This window comes from Heloderma suspectum, chromosome 4 (genome assembly GCF_057233095.1).
Source record: "Heloderma suspectum isolate Gila_16-S chromosome 4, 16-S_ref, whole genome shotgun sequence".
In the NCBI taxonomy this organism is placed as follows: domain Eukaryota; kingdom Metazoa; phylum Chordata; class Lepidosauria; order Squamata; family Helodermatidae; genus Heloderma; species Heloderma suspectum.
This window is the reverse complement of record NC_139461.1, coordinates 313,895,617-313,920,221: the sequence shown is the minus strand read 5'-3', so window position 1 is coordinate 313,920,221 and position 24,605 is coordinate 313,895,617. Positions and strand designations below refer to the sequence as shown.

General features: G+C 46.8%; 1 protein-coding gene across 3 annotated transcripts in view; it reads left to right on the top strand.

Annotated features, from left to right (window-relative positions):
* Nucleotides 1-24,605, top strand: part of CTNNBL1 (catenin beta like 1) — a 156,430-nt gene that overhangs the window by 101,468 nt on the left and 30,357 nt on the right. The window lies entirely within an intron of this gene.

Below are 24,605 nucleotides of genomic sequence, written 5' to 3'. Positions count from 1 at the left end.
ACTTTCCCCACCAGTCAGCACAGTGGGGCTGGGCTTGTTCCCAGCAGCTCCTCCCTGGCGGTTAATTAGCTCTTGCATATGCGCATGTGAGCCTGTTTGAAGCTGGCTCTTTGATGCCAAACTCTTTTGAAAGGAGTAATGAGCCAACTGCAAATGTCACCTCCAAAGCAGTGTTTTTCCTGGCTCCCAGCACTGAAGCGTGAGTGAACATCAGGCATTGCAGACTCAAACTTCTTGTGGCTCCCGTTCCTTTTCTCCGTTTCTCTCCACCACGCAGCTGCTCCCCAGGGATGCTGGCTTTGTGGAGAGATCCAGAATTCCCATCGACCCAATCGGCTGCTGATTTCAGAGCTGTTGTTTTCTCCTTTTGAGCACAAGGTGCGGCAATGTTAGCAAGAAATACTGAACTTACCACATCTGATGATGACAGTGAACAAAAACAATTCACCACTAGTGAGGAATATCAGTGGGTGTTCAAAAACAAACAAAGGAAATCCCCAGATATGCACTTATTTACTGCATTGAAAAAATGTGCCACAAAAACTGCAACAAAATATGTGCTCCAAGGAGGCCAGTCTTGATTTCCCTCCTCTTCTCCAAAGCACAATGAAAACTGCAGGGTTTAGGTTGCAATTTCTGATAAGTACTGTCTAGTTCATTGTTGTGTTTGACAGTGAATTAAAGCAGTGCTAAGCATTGCAGTTGGAAAGATTTTGGGGGAAAGTATTTTCACCCAATTCTCACATTTTACATTTTTATGTGGAGGTCATCCCCTTGAGCCATAAGCTATGCCGTGCAGGGCCACCCAAGACGGACAGGTCATGGCAGAGAGTTCTGACAAAATGTGGTCCACTGGAGAAGGAAATGGCAACCCACTCCAGTATTCTTGCCAAGAAAACCCCATGGAACGTATCACAAGGCTAAAAGAGATGACGCCGGAAGATGAGCCCCTCAGGTCGGAAGGTGTCCAATATGCTACTGGGGAAGAGCAGAGGGTATTTCCAAGTAGCGCCAGAAAGAGTGAAGCGGCTGGGCCAAAGCCGAAAGGAAACTCAGCTGTGGATGTGTCTGGTGGTGAAAAGAAAATCCGATGCTGTAAAGAACAAGATTGTTTAGGAACCTGGAATGTCAGATCAATGAATCAAGGTAAGCTGGAGGTGGTCAAACATGAGATGGCAAGATTGAACATCGACATCTTGGGAATCAGCGAACTAAAATGGACAGGCATGGGCGAATTTAATTCAGGTGACCATCACATCTACTATTGTGGGCAAGAATCCCTTAGAAGAAATGGAGTAGCACTCATAGTCAACAAAAGGGTGGGAAAAGCAGTACTGGGGTACAATCTTAAAAATGATAGAATGATCTCAGTACGAATCCAAGGCAAACCATTCAACATCACAGTAATTCAAGTCTATGCCCCAACCACTGAGGCCGAAGAAGCTGAGGTTGATCGGTTCTATGAAGACCTACAACACCTTCTAGAAGTAACACCAAAAAAACATGTCCTCTTCATCATAGGGGATTGGAATGCTAAAGTAGGAAGTCAAGAAATCACCGGGATAACAGGCAGGCATGGCCTTGGTGTACAAAATGAAGCAGGACAAAAGCTAATAGAGTTTTGCCAACAGAACATGCTGATCATAGCAAACACTCTTTTCCAACAGCACAAGAGGCGACTCTACACATGGACGTCACCAGATGGTCAATATCGAAATCAGATTGATTATGTCCTTTGCAGCCAAAGATGGAGAAGCTCCATACAGTCAGTAAAAACAAGACCTGGAGCTGACTGTGGCTCAGATCATGAGCTGCTTCTTGCAAAATTTCGGCTTAAATTGAAGAACGTCGGGAAAACCACTAAACCGTTCAGGTATGACCTAAATCATATCCCTGATGAATATACAGTGGAGGTGAGGAATAGATTTCAGGGATTAGACCTGATAGACAGAGTGCCTGAGGAACTATGGACGGAGGTCCGTAACATTGTTCAGGAGGCAGCAACGAAATCCATCCCAAAGAAAAAGAAATGCAAGAAAGCCAAGTGGCTGTCTGATGAGGCTTTACAAGTAGCTGAGGAAAGAACGGAAGCGAAAAGCAAGGGAGAAAGGGGAAGATATACCCACCTGAATGCAGAGTTCCAGAGAATAGCAAGGACAGACAAGAAGGCCTTCTTAAATGAACAATGCAAAGAAATCGAGGAAAACAACAGAATGGGAAAGACTAGAGATCTCTTCAAGAAAATTGGAGATCTCAAGGGAACGTTTTGTGCAAAGACGGGCATGATAAAGGACAAAGAAGGCAGGGACTTAACGGAAGCAGATGAGATTCAGAAGAGGTGGCAAGAATACACAGAAGTACTATACAGGAAAGATCTGAATGTCCCTGATAGCCATGATAGTGCGGTCACTGAACTTGAGCCGGACATCCTCGAGAGTGAAGTCAAGTGGGCCTTAGGAAGCATTAGTAACAACAAAGCTAGCGGAGATGACAGTATTCCAGCCGAGCTATTTAAAATCCTAAAAGATGATGCTGTTAAAGTGCTGCATTCAATATGCCAACAAATCTGGAACACTCAACAGTGGCCACAAGACTGGAAAAGGTCAGTTTACATTCCAATTCCAAAGAAGGGCAACGCCAAAGAGTGTTCAAACTACCGCACCATTGCGCTCATTTCACATGCCAGCAAGGTGATGCTCAAAATCCTACAAGCTAGGCTTCAGCAGTATGCGAACCGAGAACTACCGGAAGTACAAGCTGGGTTTCGAAGAGGCAGAGGAACTAGAGATCAAATCGCCAACATTCGCTGCATCATGGAGAAAGCAAGAGAATTCCAGAAAAACGTCTCTTTCTGCTTCATTGACTACGCTAAAGCCTTTGATTGTGTGGATCACAACAAACTGTGGCAAATTCTTAAAGTGATGGGAGTACCAGACCACCTTACCTGTCTCCTGAGAAACCTGTACGAGGGTCAAGAAGCAACAGTAAGAACCAGAGATGGAACAACCGATTGGTTCAAAATTGGGAAAGGAGTACGACTAGGCTGCATATTGTCACCCTGCTTATTTAACTTATATGCAGAGTACATCATGAGAAAAGCCGGGTTGGATGAATCAGAGGTCGGAATTAAGATTGCTGGGAGAATTATCAACAACCTCCGATATGCAGACGATACCACCCTAATGGCAGAAAGCGAAGAGGATCTCAAGAGCCTCTTGTTGAGGGTGAAAGAGGAGAGTGCAAAAGCTGGTTTGAAACTCAGCATTACAAAAACGAAGATCATGGCATCTGACCCCATCACTTCCTGGCATATAGAAGGGGAGGAAATGGAAGCAGTGACAGATTTTACTTTCTTGGGCTCCAAGATCACCGCAGACGGTGACTGTAGCCATGAAATTAAAAGACGCTTGCTCCTTGGGAGGAAAGCTATGGCCAACCTAGACAGCATAGTAAGAAGCAGAGACATCACCTTGCCGACAAAGGTCCGTCTAATCAAAGCTATGGTTTTCCCAGTAGTAATGTATGGCTGTGAGAGCTGGACTATAAGGAAGGCTGAGCGCCGAAGAATTGATGCTTTCGAACTGTGGTGCTGGAGAAGATTCTTACGAGTCCCCTGGACTGCAAGGAGGTCAAATTAATCCATCCTAAAGGAAATCAACCCTGAGTGCTCATTGGAAGGACAGATAATGAAGCTGAAGCTCCAATATTTTGGCCACCTAATGCGAAGAGAAAACTCCCTGGAAAAGACCCTGATGCTGGGAAAGACTGAAGGCAAAAGGAGAAGGGGACGGCAGAGGATGAGATGGCTAGATAGCATCACGGATGCAATGAATATGAACTTGAGCACGCTCCGGGAGAGAGCGCAGGACAGGAAGGCCTGGCGTGCTATGGTCCATGGGGTCACGAAGAGTCGGACACGACTGAACAACAACAACAACAACAACATCCCCTTGAGTATTCAGATTTGCAATTTAACGTTGTCTAGGCTTCAGACCTGTATTATGGCATGTCTGTCTTTGTGTGTCAAACTCTGGTGACTGTACCCAAGTTTTGGCATTAAAAACCAAATGGGGTGAGCTTTTGAAGTTCAAACATCAGATTTCTGTTTTTTGAAACAGTTCACTTGTGCAGTATTTTGAGTCCTCGCTTTTGGTAAGGAGTTGTTTGAATGTGGTTTGTAGTTGTTCCAAAATTCTACCTGGAGCAGAAATGTCTTGTTTTTGGAGTGACTGGGAGAGTTTCTCAAACTGAATGTGCACGTGGAAATCAGCATTTTGGAATCCATCTTTCTGGTCTTGAATAAGCATCTGGCTTTGAATGTACATTTAATTAAATTCCAACTACTGCTGTAGCTTTATAAAAAAAAATGTGGGGCTACTTTGGAGCAGGGCCTGGATTCCCCCTATTTCGGCTCCTACTTAGCATGGCCAGCTGCTCTGGTCTCAGAAGTGTTACTGAACCTTGCAAGGATACCTAATGCCTGCAGTCCAAAGGACTGCTTTGGTTGCAGTGGTGCAGGCAGAAGCATGCAAAGCTCTGCCAGCCGACACAGGAATTTGCAGGGCCCTTGAGGCCCATTTGAAGCCCCTCAGGGTCCCACAGAAGGGGCTGTTGTTTGAATACAGCATAGCAAGTCCCGTCTGTGGCCTTGCAGAGGACCGTTCTGGGCCATAGTTGGGGCCATGGTAGATGTTCTCAGATTTGGGTCACTTAAAATGCAATGAGATCCTTATGCAGAAAAGGGCAACTAGAATGATCAAGGGGCTGGAGCACCCCCCCCCCCCCCCCCGTGAGGGAAGGTTAAAACAGCGGGGATTGTTTAACTTGGAAAATAGGCGAGTAAGGGGAGACATAACAGAGGTGTACAAAATAATGCACAGTGTGGAGAATGTGGATAGGGAGACATTTATCTCCCTCTTGTATACTACTAGAACCCAGTGGGGTCACCCCATGAAGCTGATTGGTGGGAGATTCAGGACAGAGTAAAGGAAGGACTTCTTCACACAGTGCATAGTCAAACTGTGGAATTCGCTACCACAAGACATGGTGATGGCCACCAGTTTGGATGACTTTAAAAGAGGGTTAGACAAATTCCTGGAGGAGAAGGCTATCAATGGCTACCAGGCCTGATGGCTACGTGCTACCTCCAGTATCAGAGGCAGTATGCCTATGTACACCAGTTGCTGGGGAACCTGGGCAGGAGGGTGCTGTTGCGCTCATATCCTGCTTGTGGGTTCCCTGTGGGCAGCTGGTTGGCCACTGTGTGAAGAGAATGCTGGACTAGATGGACCCTTGGTCTGATCCAGCAGGGCTCCTCTTATGTCCTTATGTTTTTATGCCCCATCCTGTTATGTGTTCTGTTCCTGCAGCAGCTGTAAACACGGGCTTGGGACAAGCATCACACTTTTGAAGGGCCAGTTGTTCAGTAATTCATATGTTATAGGGAGAATGTTGGGGATTAGGGAGTAGGGAGAACTGAATTACTGGCTTTCTTTTGCTTAATGTTTCTACCAAATACGGGGAATGGCAGTGAGGATAGACAGAATCCAAGAGTGGTTTTGATATAGACTTAAAATACTGGGGTTTTTAAAATTAAGTCCAATTTTCTTTGTTTTGTATGACTAGGCAAGTGAGTTATTGAGACTAGCAATTGCAGTTAACTGAGATGTTTAACAGGCCTCCCCAGCGTCTTGCCGGCCATTATCCTGATGGAGCAGGGAGTGGTTTTGATACAGCAGTGTAATATCCTTCCTTTGCCTTGCTAGACTTCTCCTAATGGTCAGGCAATCCAGCAGGACTCTGGGCATGCATAGCTTGATAGGGTCTGTTTGTCTAGAATAGCTGAAACTACCAATGTCATGCAGAAGACGCTGGGCCATCTTGTGTCTGTGGCTCTGTGTTCACCCCTCTTGACTGCCCAGCCCTTTCTTCATGCAAGCAGATATAAAGTTCATCTACTCTTTTTCTGTGTGAGACAGGGCCAGTTCTCATGACACAGCCAGGTCATCATGGGTTAACCCACGATGACCCGCGGCCTGTGCCGGGTGCATGCAGCCACCATTTTTAATATGCAAGCCCTGATTGGGGCGATAGCAGGTTGTGGCGTGTCATGTGAACCTGGCCAGCATGGTTTATTAGAGGGTTAAACAACCTTTGCATAGCGCTACTACTAATTGAGGGTTATCCGAGGATTGTTTAACTCTTGACTAACCCACGCTAGCAAGGTTCGCATGGCATGCCACAACCCCCCGTTGCCCCAATTGTGGGTTGCATATTCAAACTGGCAGCTGCACAGACCTGGCATACTGTAGATTTCCCCCAACGTGAGAATATAGAGAGCCAGCATGGTGTAGTGGCTAGAGTGCTGGACTGGGAGTCGGGAGATCTGGGTTCTAGTCCCCACTCGGCCATGGAAGCCCACTGGGTGACTTTGGGCCAGTCACATACTCTCAGCCCAACCTACCTCACAGGGTTGTTGTTGTGAGGATAAAATGGAAGAGGAGGAGGATTATGTACGCCACCTTGAGTTCCTTGGAGGAAAAAAGGTGGGATATAAATGTAATAAATAAATAAATAAATATTGTCTAGTGTCAAATAGAATTCCAGATGTTAGCACAGGCTGTCCGGGTGCCGCTAGCGCTGCATATGTGCATCTTCCCCTGCTGCAGCACCTGGTTAGATGCTTTCCGCGAGCTGCACCATGATGCCAAGATCTTTTTCTGGGCCAGTCAGCTCAGTCTCCATGACTGCATATGTAAAATTAGGATTTGTTTGCCTCACTGTGCATCACTTTACACATACATTAAACTGCATGTGCCACTTTTGTTCGCTGTTCACCCATTTTGGAGAGAGATTTTTGGAACTGCCTTGGTTTTCACCACCCTGAATAATTTGGTGTCATCCACAAATGTGGCAACTTCTTTGCTCGCCCCAACTCCAGACCATTTATAGAAACAACTTAAAAAGCACCAGTACCAATATCCATTCCTTAGAGTTAACTGCTGTTCTTACAAATGGTTCTTTTTGTGTTTATTTCTTTGAGTTTAGGATTGTTTTCAGTATTGCTGATTTTGTCTGTTCACCGCCTTGAATTCCCTCTCAGGAAATAGGTGAGAAATAGGTGGAGTACACATTTTAAAAATAGGTGGAGTACACATTTTAAAAATAAAATAATACAAATCCTTGGGGGACCCCACTTCTTGTCCTCCCTCCATTGTGAAAATTGCCCATTTATTTTACTGCATGCTTCTTGTTTTTTAACCAGTTATTAATCCATAGGAGGACCTGTCCCTTCCATATAAGTGTGAAGTCCAACGTCTGCATCCAAAGTCCTGCGGGCCAAACTGGACACCGCATGTAGTTGTGTGTAGAAGTTACCCTTTATGAAAAGACCCCTTCAGTGGTGTGGGCGGGACTGATCAGGATCAGAGGTGTTGCATCCTGGCTGGAGGCTCAGGGATGCAGGCTGCAGCAGGGGCACTTACTGGTGGTTCTGAGTCACGTCTGGCGAAGCGAGGCAGAGGAGGGCAGGGTCACATCACACAAGGCAGGGGCTGTGAGGACCCTGCATAGCACACTGCAGAACTGCTGGCTGGAGCATTCTCCTGCAGAGAGCTGCTGTCTATAAAAGGGCTGGAAGAGGCCAGTCTCCCAGGGACTCCACCCCTGCTAGATGCTGACTCTAGTTCTTAAAGGGCCAGTGTCTGTTTCTGCAGTCTCATGCTCCTGCAAGGCAGAGGGAGAGGAGAAGCTGCAGGGGAGTCATTCTCAGAGTCAGGGGTTGATGGGAGGCCAACGTCCTCAGGCTGGGAAGGTATACAAGGGGTGCCGAGGGCTCCCCCTGGACCGTGATGACCTGTAACCTGTCTGAATCTGAGTCCTCCCTGGAGTGACTCTGGGCCTCAGAACCAGGGGACATGACAGGAGGAGAAGAGGAACTGCTTAATCCTTTCCCCACCCCCATTTTCTTAACTCCCTCCTCCCCAAGTAGATTCTCCTCCCCTTAAGGTTCCTAGTGCACTTTGGACCCTGTCAGGGAGCGGGGGGGCGGTGGACCAGCATCACATGAGTGTAGGGAAAGGGTTAAGCATCCTTGCCAATCACTGCCCCCGTTCAGAATGGGCTTTTTCTGCTTAATCGGATCCTTTGCAATGTTAGCAACTAGTTTGGCCCTGAGAGCTTCAAAATCCTGTGTGTGTGTGTGTGCTCGTGTGTGTGTGTGTATATGCCTGCCACCCATCCTTCTGAGCTGGAAATCTCAAAAGAGGATTTTCCCTGCCTGGCTATAAAGCCTTAAACAGTCAATGCCGTTTAAATTAAAGAATGGCATTAAGCTGTTCACTAACAGGCACTTTGTGTTAAACAAGGATTAAAATGTGTGTCTTGATGGCTTTTGTTGCTGTTTAAGAATCTCACCATTGAGCTGTCTCCGCTATGAATCTCCTCCAAAGCGCCTCCCCCTGGACCCGGCGTTCATCCAGCTCCCATCTACACCCTCTTTATTTGGACTCTTCCTCGTAGTATGATTCTGAAAGTGCAGAACTTGTACTGAGACCCAGAAATCAGTACCTGAACAACCTTTAACTGAAACAACCATAAAAAGCATTTGTGGTTTGGTTTTGTTTTTCAAGGTCTATTCCTTGTCAGTAGGGCTGTCACTGTAGACTTGAAAGTGTGCAGGCAGAACGCCTTCTGGGAATCTCGGCGTTGGGGCGCAGCTGAGGTGGGGAGGGGAAGGGAGGGAGTGGGGAGTGGGCTGAGCTGGGCTACCTGAGCGGGAGGAGTTGGCAGTCAGGGTCTGGGATGCTGTGCAGAGCTATCCCCCCTGCCCCCCAGTGACCAGCAGAAGCAGGATCAACACTTACCATAGAATCATAGAATAGTAGGGCTGGAAGGGGCCTCCAAGGCCATCGAGCCCAACCCCTGCTCAATGCAGGAATCCAAGTCAGAGCAGCCCTGACAGGTGGCTGTCCAGCCTCGGCTTGGACAGCCTCATCTTGGACAGCTTAACTTCAAATTAAGCAAAGCTTTTAGGGTTCATGTTATAACTATATAAACATTTTTATAGGCCTAAATCCGATGTGCTGTTAGCGAAATTTCTGCTCTAGCAGAGTTTTGCCGCCTTTTCCCGTTGCTCACGAGGCAGGGGGCCATTTGTGAGCCAAAGATCTGCACGTGGCTGCGCAAGCAGAACTTTAGTTGGATTCTCCCCTTGTACATAATTCGAACCTTGATTTCCGCCAGCACGACGTCATTTGCGTTACTGGACTGACACAATTCAATACCAGCCCGGAGTTATATATTTTATATTTGATTGCTTTGGTGTAACTAAATAAAATAAAGCTATGCATGCTTGTGGGTTCTCGACATTGGCTTTTCTTGGTGCCTAATTTGAACATGCGAAGCTGCCTTGTACGAAGTCAGATCCCTGGTCCATCTACCCTAGTACTTCCTACTCTAACCGGCAGCAGCCATCCAGGGTCTTGGGGCTAGACAGGCTTTCCTGAGCCCTGCTAGACAAGATCTGCTGTAACTGGAGGTGCTGGGGACTGGACCTGAGGCCTTTTGCCATTGAGCTCTGGCCTTCCCCTGATTTGTATAGTTTTAGCACCAAACTGCTTCATACAGCTTCCTGCATCCAGCTCAGCTCCAGAGGATGGCTCCAGTTCTTCTTTCCCTGACCTTTCACTCAGGTTTGGGTCTTGTTGCCTCCAGAGGTGGACTTTTACCATTTGTATATCTCTGTCCAGATTAGGGCGTAGGAAATCCATTTTGAGGTAGGAAATCCATTCCCTGAATTTCTGTTACCTCTTGAGTTTTGAAATGCTTCCATTCTGCAAGAGGGAACCGGGTTGCCAAAGTTGCTGCTGTGCACCTGAAATATCCATGCCAGTATTCAGAGAATTGACTGTATGTGTCATAAAATAGTAGGGTTGGAAGGGGCCTACAAGGCCATCGAGTTTAATACCTAGTAGGCTTTTGAAATGTCTGCATTTTGACAAAAGGCTTCTGTGAATTCACATGCTGGCTGCACGTATGTGATCCTTGTTCACAAGGGGTTTTATTCTAAAAGTGGAAGCCATTGTTCAGTTGGATTATCTTCAGAAATAGGCACCCTAGGAAACATTGCAGGCTCTGGAGTGCACAGTTCTGGGCAAGCTGTGCACTTCTGCCCCACTCCAAATGTGTGATGAGCGAGGGGTCCCTAAAGGTGTCTGAGAGTGGCAACTTTGCAGCATATCTAGAAAGCTTCTGTTTGGTAGCAATGTAACATGAAGCTGCCAGCTGAGTTTCAGTGGCTAGATCATCCCAAGCGACTAATTTCAGAATGCGACTTCAGCTTGAAGGTGACCCACCAGCTCCACGAATGGACACCCACCTCCCCCTCATCATGTCGAAGTAACACATTATTAGCTTCCCCTGAGATTGATTCCCCCCTGCTCCCTCCCCTCTCTCTTTTTATATATGTGTGTGTGTAGAGAGAGAGGGGGGATAGGGAAAGAAAGAGAGAATCAATCAATCTCAGGGTAAGGCTATCTCGGCCAGCAGCCATGATAGGTCCGGGAGTGCGGGGCGATAATGCACCATCTGTAGCCCACTGAAGTTGGATTTAAAATAGGTCTAGGACTCCCCCACCTGTGGAGTTCCTGTAATGGTGGTAGGAATCAGAGAGCTCTATGAGTGGGTGTTAGGAAGGATGCAGTTCTTGTAAACACCAGCAGAGAATTGAACTCCAGGACAGTGGGCATTTTGAGCCTAGCTACAGAGAGAGAGAGAGAGAGAGAGGCATACTCTTGCATCTGTGCTACATCAATCATATTGAAGATAAACTGTTAATAACAAAAAAAGGAGAGTTTGTTCCATCATTTTTATAAAATTTAGATCAAATATTACAGTTTCCAAGAGACTAGTGGAAATCACCATAGCTGATGACTTTCTATCATACCACCACAGTATAGGTGTACAGTTATTCCTCTTTTCTCCTCTCTCTCATGAACACTCATGACCAAGACAAATACTAAAATGGGCAGTCAGACCACATGCTCAGTGAAGAGTTAGTTTGGAAAGGCTGAATTTCCAGGACATTTTCCATATATGAGTTTACTATTGTCATGTTTTACAACAATACTCTTGTCTTTTAAATATAATATAGAAATATATAGTCATGCAATATATTCAAAGATGTGCATACAATATTTTTTTCAAACATAAATCAGTAACATACATTTTTGTGTGTGGTGTGTGTATGTTTTGAGCAAGTATTAGGATACTTCTTCTGGCGTCAGTAGGAGAGTGTCCAGATCAGCTATTATGGTCTGTTGAGAGAGTTGAACTTTCAAAGTCTGGCTTCAAGGAAGGGCCATATAATGCAGTGCACAGAATGCATGCTGTTTAGGGATAGGGTGCCAGATGCTGTCCCTGGCATCTCCAGTTAAAAGAATCTCTGCCGAATGGAATTGGATGAGACCCTGAAGATCCCCTGTCTGTCCAAAAAGACAAGACAGAAAAGACCAGATGGACCAGTGGTCTTGTTTCCTCTAAGATAGCTCCTTTTCTCCTGAATCCTCACCTCTGTTCTTTTGTGGCCATGAGGAAGTCATTGTCTCTCATGAGAAGCTCAGTTCCCCCAAATGTAAGAACAATCAGCTGTCTTTGCAGTGTTGTTGTGAGGCTGAACACATTAGACTATACAACACTGCACAAGCCTAAAGTTTGGGCTTTGTTACGAGGCTGGTGCTGAAGCAGGGTTGGAAAGTCTTCTGTTACTTCTCTTGAGAAAACACAAAACAGGCAGGAGATCCCCAAGCAGCCCCCATTCTCATCTCTGCTTAGGAAAATGGGAAGCTGCCTTCTGCCAGGTCAGACTGTCCCTGTAGCCCAGGATGATCTGCTGTGGCTGGCAGCACTGGTTCTCCAAGGTCTCAGGCAGATGCTGGGGCCCTTTCCCATCACCTACTGCCAGGTTCCTCAACTGGAAGAGGTGCAGGGACCGAACCTGAGACTTTTGGCATGCAAAGCATGAGCTCCACCACTGAGTAATGGCCCGTGCCTCATAAAATCTTTACTCCCTGCACCCCACATTCCCCCTGCCCCAAAATCAAAAGCAATATTCTGGGCCTAGGAGGGAATGCTACAAGCGAGGACACATGGACACACCATCCCCCAGATCATCTCTGGCCCCAGCCCTTTTACCCTGAGCGGGGGGAGGGTGTGTATCAGCTCTGCTTACTGTTACCTTCCCTTCACTTACGTGGGGGTTTTGTGGGAGACTTTCCCAGAAATCAGTGCTCAGAGTTTCCAGGCAGGGAGGATAAGGTTCTCCTGTCAGCTTAGCCGAGCCTTTCTTCATAATGACTAGGATCGAAAATGGCAACTTCCGGTGTGCTGGTAGCTTTTTAGTGGGGTCTGTGGCTTTCCCTTGCCAAACAGTGCAAGCATGCGTGCATACCCACACATCTCAAAACTTCTCTGAAGCAGCTTTCAGAACTCCTCGGTTCCAACAGCAGTTAGGCTTCCATGTGACATGGGTGGCTGCTCTTCAAGAAGCATGCAGCACAAGTGGCCCACTTAATTTGGATCCTGGCCATTGCTTCCCTTGTGGGGGAGGGAGCTTCCCTATCCTTCTCCAGCGGCCTGGCACACTTTCATTCCTTAGAGGAGCCTTGTGCCCCTCCTGGGACCCACTTAGTTTTGTCAGCCTGACAATGGGAGCAGCGGCACAAGTTCCCTCATTCAGCTCCTTAATCATAGGCCGGTAACCAGTGCAAGATTACAGAATATATAGCAGCCTGCAGGTGAAAGCCTGTTAACACTGCATTGATGCCAAAGGGATGGGTAGTCTCCAAGGCATCCGAGACCTTTCCTGCTTTAGGAGAGTGCCCTTGACATGGTGAAGTTAGGAACTGCTGAGTTAGGATTGGTCAGGCCTTGACTTCCCTCAGTGATTGCTTTTCTCTTCAGGAAAACTCCCTTCAGGACTGTTACTTTCTCTACCTGGAAATCTACCTATATTTCATTTCATTTATTACATTTCTATACCACCCCATAGCTGAAGCTCTCTGGGCAGTTCACAAAAATTGAAAACCATTAAAATACATTATATAAAATATAAAAACCATTCACATAATGATATAAAACAAGTAACACACACAACAACAACAACAACATATATCTAAAACAATTTAAAACAATCAGCCAGAGACAATCAAGAGACTCATTATACGCCGCCAAATGCCTGAATGAAGAGAGCAGTTTTAACCTGGTGCCGAAAAGATGGGCCTCGGCAGGGAGATTATTCCATAAATGGAATAATCCATATTTAACCAGTCACTTGAAACGTGTACAATCCATCAATCCTTTATTGAGGGACAGGTGTACTTTTAGGAGTTTCTTGGGCCCCACCCCTAGGCCAAATAGCCAGTTGTAGCTTTGAGGGAGAGGGTTATATGTTGCTGTGGCTTGCCTTGGCAGTGCCTGGGATTTCAGTAGCCCTTTTGGCTAGAAGATGCTTCTGCTATGGCATGATGCAGAGATGGTGCTGCTGTTAATAGGAGGGTAGAGTACATGTGGGTTCCCATGGCACAGGCGGGCAGTGGTACTTCCTCCCTGTTTCATTGGAGCTCCCACAAAGGAATTGGGTGCCCACCCTCCCGCTGTTCTTGAGCGGATGAAGCACTAGTCCTATTGCATTTCACGTCAGAGATTATGAGTAAAACAATGTTTATCCTCTTATTCAAAGCTCTTCTCCCAGCTCCTGTCTTTTTATTACTACATCAATGTGGCTCGGGCAGCTTTCCCTTTATTATGAAATTTCATGGTTCTAATTAAACTTTATAGAAGAAACGTAAAAGGTGTTTATCTCTGGAAAGTTTGTATGGTGGTGCCAGTGTTTAGCCATGGAATAATCTCTTTGGTACTCTCCATTTCTTCTCTCCTCGCTTCCCCACCAAACCACTTGTGATTTTTATATCAAGACAGAGCCACCTTCCCCAACCTGGTGCCCTCCAGAAGTGTTGGGCTACAGCTCTCATGATCCCCAGCCACTATGGGCAAATGCTGGCCAGGTTGATTGTAGTCAACAGATGTGGGGTGTACCAGGCTGGGGTAGGCTGGAACAGCAGCATGTGTGAGGCCCAAGGGAAGCAGATTACAACATGATGCTCACTGTCTATCCTGGGTTGTCAGGACTTGGATAGCACATGCAGGAAGTGCTGGCTGGACTATTCCACGAAGAAAGCTGTTGCCCCAGCAAAGGGCTGTAGTCAACTGAGGCCTTAAAAGGGCTGGCAAAGCCTGGTCTCCCAGTGGCTCTCCCCTTGTTGGATGCTGACTGTAGCTATTAAAGAACTAGTCTGTTTCTACAGTCTCATGCTGCTGCACGTGTGAGGAACAGGACAAGCTGTAGGGAAGCCATCCTTGGAGTTGTTGATGGGAGAGCGATGTCCTCAGGCTGGGAAGGTATAGGAGATGGTAGTGAGGGCTCCTCCTGAAGCTGGGCGATCTGTGACCTGTCCGAGTCCTCCTCAGAGTATTGCAGAGCCTCAAAGCCAGGGAACGTGGCAGGAGGTCCAAATCCTGATCTAATGTGGTGAAGTGGTTTCCTTGTCATTTAGCTTAACCACTGGGGTTCGCTGGAATGTTGGCTTTGCCCTGGAATGGGCAGGCTAGGAACAAAGCAGAGGGCTTCTGGGCATGCATACAGAGGCTTTTCACTCATGGCTAATCATGGGTGACCACCACCAATCTGGGATTATGTAGCAGAGGGTGGGGATGGCATGTCTCTTCTTAGAAATCGTCCACTATTCAATTATACAAATGTGTAAAGCAACTGGCCTTCTTAAGCAAGCACGTGTGTGTGTATGGATGCGTGTTGTGGGGAGGGAAGAATCCTGATCTCTCCACACTGCACGTGTCCTGAATAGTGCAAGATACGAAGCTGCAAGCTTCCTCCCCAACCGCTTGTGACATAGCTGCTGCTGACTGCTGCTAACAAACATGTATTTGTTCTGACAGTGCGCTTAGAATCATAGAATCATAGAATAGTAGGGTTGGAAGGGGCCTACAAGGCCATCGAGTCCAACCCCCTGCTCAATGCAGGAATCCAAATCAGAGCATCCCTGGCAGATGGCTGTCCAGCCTCATCTTGAAGGCCTCCAGTGTGGGAGAGCCCACCACCTCCCCAGGTAATTGGTTCCACTGTCGTATTGCTCTTACAGTCAGGAAGTTTTTCCTGATGTTCAGCCGGAATCTGGCTTCCTGTAACTTGAGCTCATTATTCCGTGTCCTGCACTCTGGGATGATCAAGAAGAGATCCTGGCCTTCTTCTCTGTGACAACCTTTCAAGTACTTGAAGAGTGCTATCATGTCTCCCCTCAGTCTTCTCTTCTCAAGGCTAAACATGCCCAGTTCTTTCAGTCTCTCTTCATAGGGCTTTGTTTCCAGTCCCCTCATCATCTTTGTTGCCCTCCTTTGAACCCTCTCCAGTTTGTCTGCATCCTTCTTAAAGCGTGGTGCCCAGAACTGGACACAGTACTCCAGATGAGGCCTAACCAGTGCTGAGTAGAGGGGAACTAGTACTTCCCGGGATTTGGAAGCGATGCTTCTATGAATGCAGCCCAAAAGAGCATTTGCCTTTTTTGCAGCCACATCACATTGTTGGCTCATATTCAGCTTGTGATCGACAACAATTCCAAGATCCTTCTCGCTTGTAGTGTGGTTGAGCCACGTATCCCCATCTTGTAACTGTGCATTTGGTTTCTTTTTCCTAGGTGCAGAACTTGGCATTTGTCCCTATTAAATGCCATTCTGTTGTTTTCTGCCCAGCGCTCCAGTCTATCCAGATCACTTTGAATTTTGTTTCTGTCTTCCAAAGTATTAGCTATCCCTCCCAATTTTGTGTCATCTGCAAATTTGATCAGCATTCCCTGCACCTCCTCCTCCAAGTCATTAATACAAATGTTGAAGAGCACTGGGCCCAGGACTGAGCCCTGCGGTACCCCACTCGTTACCTCTCCCCAGCTTGAGAAGGTCCCATTGATAAGCACTCTTTGAGTCCGATTCTGTAGCCAACTGTGATTCCTATGTTCTGTACAGCTTGGTGCTGTACAGAACATAGGAATGACACAGTCCCTAGGCAAGACTGCCAAGGGAGCAGTGGAGTGGACTTGCCAGACTTTGACAAACGGGGAGTGGGAATGCAGTAGAGGAGACCTCTGAGTCAGGTGCTCCTGGAAAGGCTTCTTTGAGGATGTGTGTTCTGAGGAGGAGGAGGAGGAGGAAGAAGAGGACGGGCACCTCCATGTTCCCAGTTCCCCCCAGGACTGAGCTGGGCTAGGCTGGGAGAGTGGTCTGCTGAAGACCATCCCCAAGCACTTCACAGCTGAGCAGAGATCTGAAGGAGGGCTCTGCAGTTCATAGTCTGCTGCACGCTCTGCCCTCAGAGCTCCCGGTCCCTGTGTTGCAAGAGGGCACATTGGAATGGAGGTGGGAGTCTTCTTTTTCCTCTGCTCCAGTCAGAAAAAGCAGCCAGTCTTTCTGCTATAAATGTTTAATTATCGCTTGTTATCTGCTCCGGCGACAACACAGCAGCTTGGTGAGTCTGCCTGTTGTTTGGCCACCCTCTCATCTTGTATGTGCAAACAAAACTCCTTTGATAGAAGAGATTGTTTGCTTGCCTCTGCTGCCTCAGCCCGGAGTCCACACTGTGCGCCCTAATCTTCAGGCTGTGTAGGAGAGAGAGGGAGCATGTGCTTAATGGAGGTGAACTTGGGAGTGTTTGAACATGGCAACAAAACCTCATGAGCCCTGTCTTCTTTGTACTCCAAGGAGTTGGATTTTTGTACCCAGAACATCTGAGGGTGCAGAGGTCAGCAAAAATTGGCAGCTCACAAAATTTTAAATTGTATTATGTACGAGATCCTTCCTCTTGTAGGTGGTACCACAATCTCATAATGAAGTGGCTCAAAACTGTACCTTTCCAAGCCTTTTCACATGCTTATGGCAAAAAGGAGCTCTTATTTTCAGCCATGAATCTCTGCAGTGGCCACTATATAGTCTGGAGGACAGATGCCATACCTGAAAACACATAGAATGACCAAGACATACCTTCCCTCCATGCATTATGATATTTGCACTGGAAAAACTGGAGCATGTTTTCCTCATGGGTTCAGAAGCATCCCCCTTGCATGCACACTAAAGAAGAGGGATTTTCTTTTCTCCTCTAGTACTCCCGCAACTAGGAAAAGGATGGCAGGATGGAGCGTGCCCACATGCACACTGTGTAGTGTTTTGGAGAGCCTGTGGGTGGGGGTGGCCTTGTGCTTGGATTCTGACTTCCTCTGGCCCAGATAGCCAGGAACCCAGGGGCAAAGGACTGCTTACAGTGCATGGCTTGGCATGCTTCCTTGACACATTTCCTTTCAGGCTGCCTGGTGGGGTTCCCCTTGTTTCCTTTTACTAGTGGCACCCTGTGATCGACTGGTTAATCAAGGAAGGGGCGGGGTGGAGATGTGGCTGGCCATGACTGTCTGAGGAGCACAGTGAATCAGCATGTTGTGAGAGGTGGATGTTGTGAACTGTCATGCAAGCTGTTTATCAGTCTTTCACATTCTCTTCTGCATTTACAGGAGAGAGGCGGGTGTGGGCATCCCCTCACACACACACACCCCACCCCCGATACATGTGCGTACGTTAGTCAAGCTGATATTTCATAATAACAGATTCCCTCTGTGATGGCTATTGCATCCTAAAAACCACCCAAGGAGAGTGGTTCAGCTTTTGCTTTCAGACAGAAGTCCTGACCCAGCTGCTCTGATGGACGTAAGGGCTGTCTGTCCTTTACCCTAAACCAGGTCTGGGCAACCCGCTGCCCTCCAGATGTTTTGGACTACAAGTTGTATAATCCCTGACCATTGGCTGGGGCTGATGGGAGTTATAGTCTAAAACTTCTAGAGGGCACTGGATTGCCTACCCCTGCAGCTGAAGCAGAGGAACTTTGCCGTTTGCAGTAGAGAAGAAAGAGTCCCTGCCCCTCTTGGAGTACACCTGGCAGAAGACTGGCCAATTTTGCCTCCTGCTCTGTGTGTGTGTGCGCGTGTCTTTGCAGCAGTGACTCCAGGATGCTTTCAATTTGCTGGTGGTACCAGGGTGAGAGGAGTATGCTTGCTGTCAAAGATCACCATATAGAATTAGAAGAGACCAGATGAACGAAAGGGAAGGCCACCGGCTGCCCACAGATCAGCTCTCATGTTCCAGACCGTCACGTGCCCCACAACCAAGCACAGCAGAATGGCAGAGTTTGCAATACACAAGATGTACACAAACCAGCTATGCCAGAGCTGCAGGGAGGCCCTGCAGCCAGCTTGGCTGGTCAAGTAGAGTCACAGGCGGTGCACCTTCACGGCAAGCCTGGGCGGGGGCGCCAGTTACTAGGCCAGGCAGTGATGCAGAACCGATGCTGCACGCCTGCCTGCCTGCCTGCCTGCCTGCCTGAACTGCACTGCACTGCACTGCGCAGCTGCTTCCTCCCTAGCGTAAGATATCAGAGTCAGAAGCACCCCAGATAGTGGAGCGGGGGGAATATATGTGTATTGTCATGTGAAATAGAGCAATACACTCCAATATTCTGGATGTCATTTAGGGTTTAGGTGCCAAAAAGGTTGGCCACTGCTGGCTTAAAGAGCTGGAAATTTGGTAGAGTGTTTTTGGAACTCTCCTGCGGGTGATTGTATTGCAAGAGGAAATAATCTGTGATGCATATTACAAGGAGATGCAAGGATGGAAACGGGACAATGCCAGCCAGCCATCTTGTGTCATGCATGCCTTTTGTTGTCAGAGGATGTACTTGACACTCGAAATCCATTTGCCCAGTCTGAATAACCTGTTCCTTTTAGGCAAGTAACTACATGCAGCTGCACATGCTGGTAAATACTTTTAGGAAGGAGCAAGAGCTGCTCTACTTGTCCAGTAGACTGCCCTAAAACTGGCTGTTTTGACACTGCATTTTGTGCATGTGCGCTGCAGTACATGTAGGCTTGGGCTGAGTAGAAACATTATACCACATTTTGTTTTCTTCATTGTGAGTGTCACAAAATGCTTCCCATCTCTGGTGACTTGCCACGCATTGCAAAACACACTTGTGTTGCTTCAGTGCTATTCTTTTGATATGGTCTGTGGACTAATTCAATAAATTCTATTCTATACTATTCTACACCAGTGTGGTTCAGTGGTTAGAATGTTACACCACCTTGGGATCCTTGGAGAAAAAAGCAGGATATAAATGTAACAAATAAATAAATAAATGCTATATATTTGCTATATATTCTCAGCACCTTTTTCTTCCTCTTCCTTTGCCCACACTGCCATTTAATCCCATTAACTCTGGCGACCCATGTGATCTTGCTGGTCATGTGACCTGCCCTGCTCTCAGATGCTTGCAAATAGAATTTCATGGTAGTCCAAAGCCAGTCTGATGCAGCAGCGGCACGGGCAAACGATGCCACGAGGGCAACAGGGGAGGAGAAGGGAAACGGCACCGAGATGAAACCACTACTGGAACCAAAGTCCATCAGGTATCATCAAATGAATGTGAATGTTTGGCCAGGTGAGTATTTAGAGGTAGCAGGGGGAACTCTTCGGCTCCATCAAATGTGCTGCTTTCAAAGGGGGTATCAAAATTAGAAAACATCTATTGCATCTGTGGACACCTTGGGGCCTCTTCACACATTACATATTCAGGTGTGCACTTTAAAAAATGTGAAGTGTGAAGGAGACAAACATGTATAATGCAGGTGCGCTCATCTGGGAGCCAGAATTGCCTGATGCAAAGACAGACCCAGGTTTGCTCTATCGAATGTGTAAAACATCCTTTAATGTTAATGAACCTATTAACCCCCCCCCCCACACACACACACACACACACCATACTGCTGCTGGAGAGAGTGCACAGGAAATTTCTGCAAATGTTGTCAAGTTAATGACTGAAATTACTGTCATCCCAAACATTTAACTGTGCCCATCACTGGGGCTGTTTGGGGTTTTTTGTGGGTTTTTTTGTGGGTTTTTAGGATTAACAGCTTGTTGTAATCTTCTGGATTAAGGATTATGATCCCTATAGAAGCATAAGCCAGGTGAGCCTCCCAGGAGCTGACAGAATACCGTGTACAATATAGAGTGAAGCACAAAAGCACAACACTTAGAGGGAATGACCTTTCCTAAGCACTTAATCCCCTTCATGGATCACTGCCTTGTTGTGGCGAAGGGGCTTGCGTAACTCAGTGAAGCCATAAGCTATGCAGTGCAGGGCCACCCAAGACGGACAGGTCATGGCAGAGAGTTCTGACCAAATGTGGTCCACTGGAGAAGGAAATGGCAACCCACTCCAGTATTCTTGCCATGAAAACCCCATGGAACATATCACAGGGCTAAAAGAGATGACGCCGGAAGATGAGCCCCTCAGGTCGGAAGGTGTCCAATATGCTACTGGGGAAGAGCAGAGGGTATTTCCAAGTAGCGCCAGAAAGAGTGAAGCGGCTGGGCCAAAGCCGAAAGGACACTCAGCTGTGGATGTGTCTGGTGGTGAAAAAAAAATCCGATGCTGTAAAGAACAATATTGTTTAGGAACCTGGAATGTCAGATCAATGAATCAAGGTAAGCTGGAGGTGGTCAAACATGAGATGGCAAGATTGAACATCGACATCTTGGGAATCAGCGAACTAAAATGGATAGGCATGGGCGAATTTAATTCAGGTGACCATCATATCTACTATTGTGGGCAAGAATCCCTGAGAAGAAATGGAGTAGCACTCATAGTCAACAAAAGGGTGGGAAAAGCAGTACTGGGGTACAATCTTAAAAATGATAGAATGATCTCAGTACGAATCCAAGGCAAACCATTCAACATCACAGTAATTCAAGTCTATGCCCCAACCACTGAGGCCGAAGAAGCTGAGGTTGATCGGTTCTATGAAGACCTACAACACCTTCTAGAAGTAACACCAAAAAAAGATGTCCTCTTCATCATAGGGGATTGGAATGCTAAAGTAGGAAGTCAAGAAATCACCGGGATAACAGGCAGGCATGGCCTTGGTGTACATAATGAAGCAGGACAAAAGCTAATAGAGTTTTGCCAAGAGAACATGCTGATCATAGCAAACACTCTTTTCCAACAGCACAATAGGCAACTCTACACATGGACATCACCAGATGGTCAATATCGAAATCAGATTGATTATGTCCGTTGCAGCCAAAGATGGAGAAGCTCCATACAGTCAGTAAAAACAAGACCTGGAGCTGACTGTGGCTCAGATCATGAGCTGCTTCTTGCAAAATTTCAGCTTAAATTGAAGAACGTCGGGAAAACCACTAAACCGTTCAGGTATGACCTAAATCATATCCCTGATGAATATACAGTGGAGGTGAGGAATAGATTTAAGGGATTAGACCTGATAGACAGAGTGCCTGAGGAACTATGGACGGAGGTCCGTAACATTGTTCAGGAGGCAGCAACGAAATCCATCCCAAAGGAAAAGAAATGCAAGAAAGCCAAGTGTCTGTCTGATGAGGCTTTACAAGTAGCTGAGGAAAGAACGGAAGCGAAAAGCAAGGGAGAAAGGGGAAGATATATCCAACTGAATGCAGAGTTCCAGAGAATAGCAAGGAGAGACAAGAGGGCCTTCTTAAATGAACAATGCAAAATCGAGGAAAACAACATAATGGGAAAGACTAGAGATCTCTTCAAGAAAATCGGAGATCTCAAGGGAACGTTTTGTGCAAAGACGGGCATGATAAAGGACAAAGAAGGCAGGGACCTAACGGAAGCAGATGAGATTAAGAAGAGGCGAAAAGAATACACAGAAGAACTATACAGGAAAGATCTGAATGTCCCTGATAGCCATGATAGTGCGGTCACTGAACTTGAGCCGGACATCCTCGAGAGTGAAGTCAAGTGGGCCTTAGGAAGCATTAGTAACAACAAAGCTAGCGGAGATGACAGTATTCCAGCAGAGCTATTTAAAATCCTAAAAGATGATGCTGTTAAAGTGCTGCATTCAATATGCCAACAAATCTGGAACACTCAACAGTGGCCACAAGACTGGAAAAGGTCAGTTTACATTCCAATTCCAAAGAAGGGCAGCGCCAAAGAGTGTTCAAACAACCGCACCATTGCGCTCATTTCACATGCCAGCAAGGTGATGCTCAAAATCCTACAAGCTAGGCTTCAGCAGTATGCGAACTGACAACTACCGGAAGTACAAGCTGGGTTTCGAAGAGGCAGAGGAACTAGAGATCAAATCGCCAACATTCGCTGCATCATGGAGAAAGCAAGAGAACTCCAGAAAAACGTCTATTTCTGCTTCATTGACTACGCTAAAGCCTTTGATTGTGTGGATCACAACAAACTGTGGCAAATTCTTAAAGTGATGGGAGTACCAGACCACCTTACCTGTCTCCTGAGAAACCTCAAGAAGCAACAGTAAGAACCAGAGATGGAACAACCGATTGGTTCAAAATTGGGAAAGGAGTATGACAAGGCTGCATATTGTCACCCTGCTTATTTAACTTATATGCAGAGTACATCATGAGAAAAGCCGGGTTGGATGAATCAGAGGTCGGAATTAAGATTGCTGGGAGAATTATCAACAACCTCCGATATGCAGACGATACCACCCTAATGGCAGAAAGCGAAGAGGATCTCAAGAGCCTTTTGTTGAGGGTGAAAGAGGAGAGTGCAAAAGCTGGTTTGAAACTCAACATTACAAAAACGAAGATCATGGCATCTGGCCCCATCACTTCCTGGCATATAGAAGGGGAGGAAATGGAAGCAGTGACAGATTTTACTTTCTTGGGCTCCAAGATCACCGCAGACGGTGACTGTAGCCATGAAATTAAAAGACGCTTGCTCCTTGGGAGGAAAGCTATGGCCAACCTAGACAGCATAGTAAGAAGCAGAGATATCACCTTGCCGACAAAGGTCTGTCTAATCAAAGCTATGGTTTTCCCAGTAGTAATGTATGGCTGTGAGAGCTGGACTATAAGGAAGGCTGAGCGCCGAAGAATTGATGCTTTCGAACTGTGGTGCTGGAGAAGACTCTTACGAGTCCCCTGGACTGCAAGGAGGTCCAATCAGTCCATGCTAAAGGAAATCAACCCTGAGTGCTCATTGGAAGGACAGATACTGAAGCTGAAGCTCCAATATTTTGGCCACCTAATGCGAAGAGAAAACTCCCTGGAAAAGACCCTGATGCTGGGAAAGACTGAAGGCAAAAGGAGAAGGGGACGGCAGAGGATGAGATGGCTAGATAGCATCACGGATGCAATGAATATGAACTTGAGCACGCTCCGGGAGAGAGCGCAGGACAGGAAGGCCTGGCGTGCTGTGGTCCATGGGGTCACGAAGAGTCGGACACGACTGAACAACAACAACAACAAAGCACTTTATCTATACAGACAAGTAACAGTTTCATGGCTTAAGTGGGCAATTGTTGCTGTTGTCGCTGGTGGCACAGGTGATGGCTGAGCTCTGGCAAAAAATTCATTGTCTGGAGGTCTTGCATGGCCTTCAAATTCTCTCTCTTCAGCACCTGATGCAAACCCAGCCCAAGGATCCATCTGTTACCTGCTGCTCCAGCATTTCAAACTTCTCTCTTTTCCCACGAGGGCTAGAAAGATGCTTTGAAGAAAGGAAGCTTGCCATAGGATCTCTTGAAGCTAAACTGTGAACTGTATTTTAGATACAAATCGAAGTTGTCATTCCTACTATGGGCAGTTGCTTGGAACAGCCAAAAGAGGGAACCATTTATAGATGGTAATGATGAGGAGGCAAGGAACAGAAAGTGGCATTGCACTATATGTTAGAAATACATGCTGTGGACATAATATACCTTGACTTCAGCAAAGCTTTCGACAAACTAGAGAGGGTTCAGAGGAGGGCAACAAAGATGATCAGGGGACTGGAAACAAAGCCCTCTGAGGAGAGACTGAAAGAACTGGGCATGTTTAGCCTTGAGAAGACTGAGGGGAGACAAGACAGCGCTGTTCAAGTACTTGAAAGGTTATCACAGAGAGGAAGGCCAGGATCTCCTCTCCATCATCCCAGCGTGCAGGACATGGAATCATGGGCTCAAGTTCCAGGAAGCCAGATTCCGGCTGAACATCAGGAAAAACTTCCTGACTGTTAGAGCAATATGACAAGGGAACCAATTACCTAGGGAAATGGTGGGCTTTCCCACACTGGAGGCATTCAGGGGGTTTGTTCTCTAATTTGCAATCACGGATAAAGTGCAGGACTGGTGACCTTTGATGTAGGACAACCACTCCATTGGAGGCAAACAAGGCATCCCAGAATGTGTCAGCCACATACTCTGTCTTGGGCCATTCATAGATCACTGCATAGAATCTCTGTGGAACTGTGAGTGCCACCCATCAGAGATAACAACCATGGTTTGGTTATATGACTCCAGGATGAAAGTGAGGTCAGTCAAGTCAAGTCCCTGACCTTGTCATCTCATTTCATCCACTGACAGGCTCTTGGGATGTGTAAACTGATCAGAGGCTGACATGTCTTTATGGGGTTCTGTCCCAGGATAGTTGGTGTCATCTGAACTGGT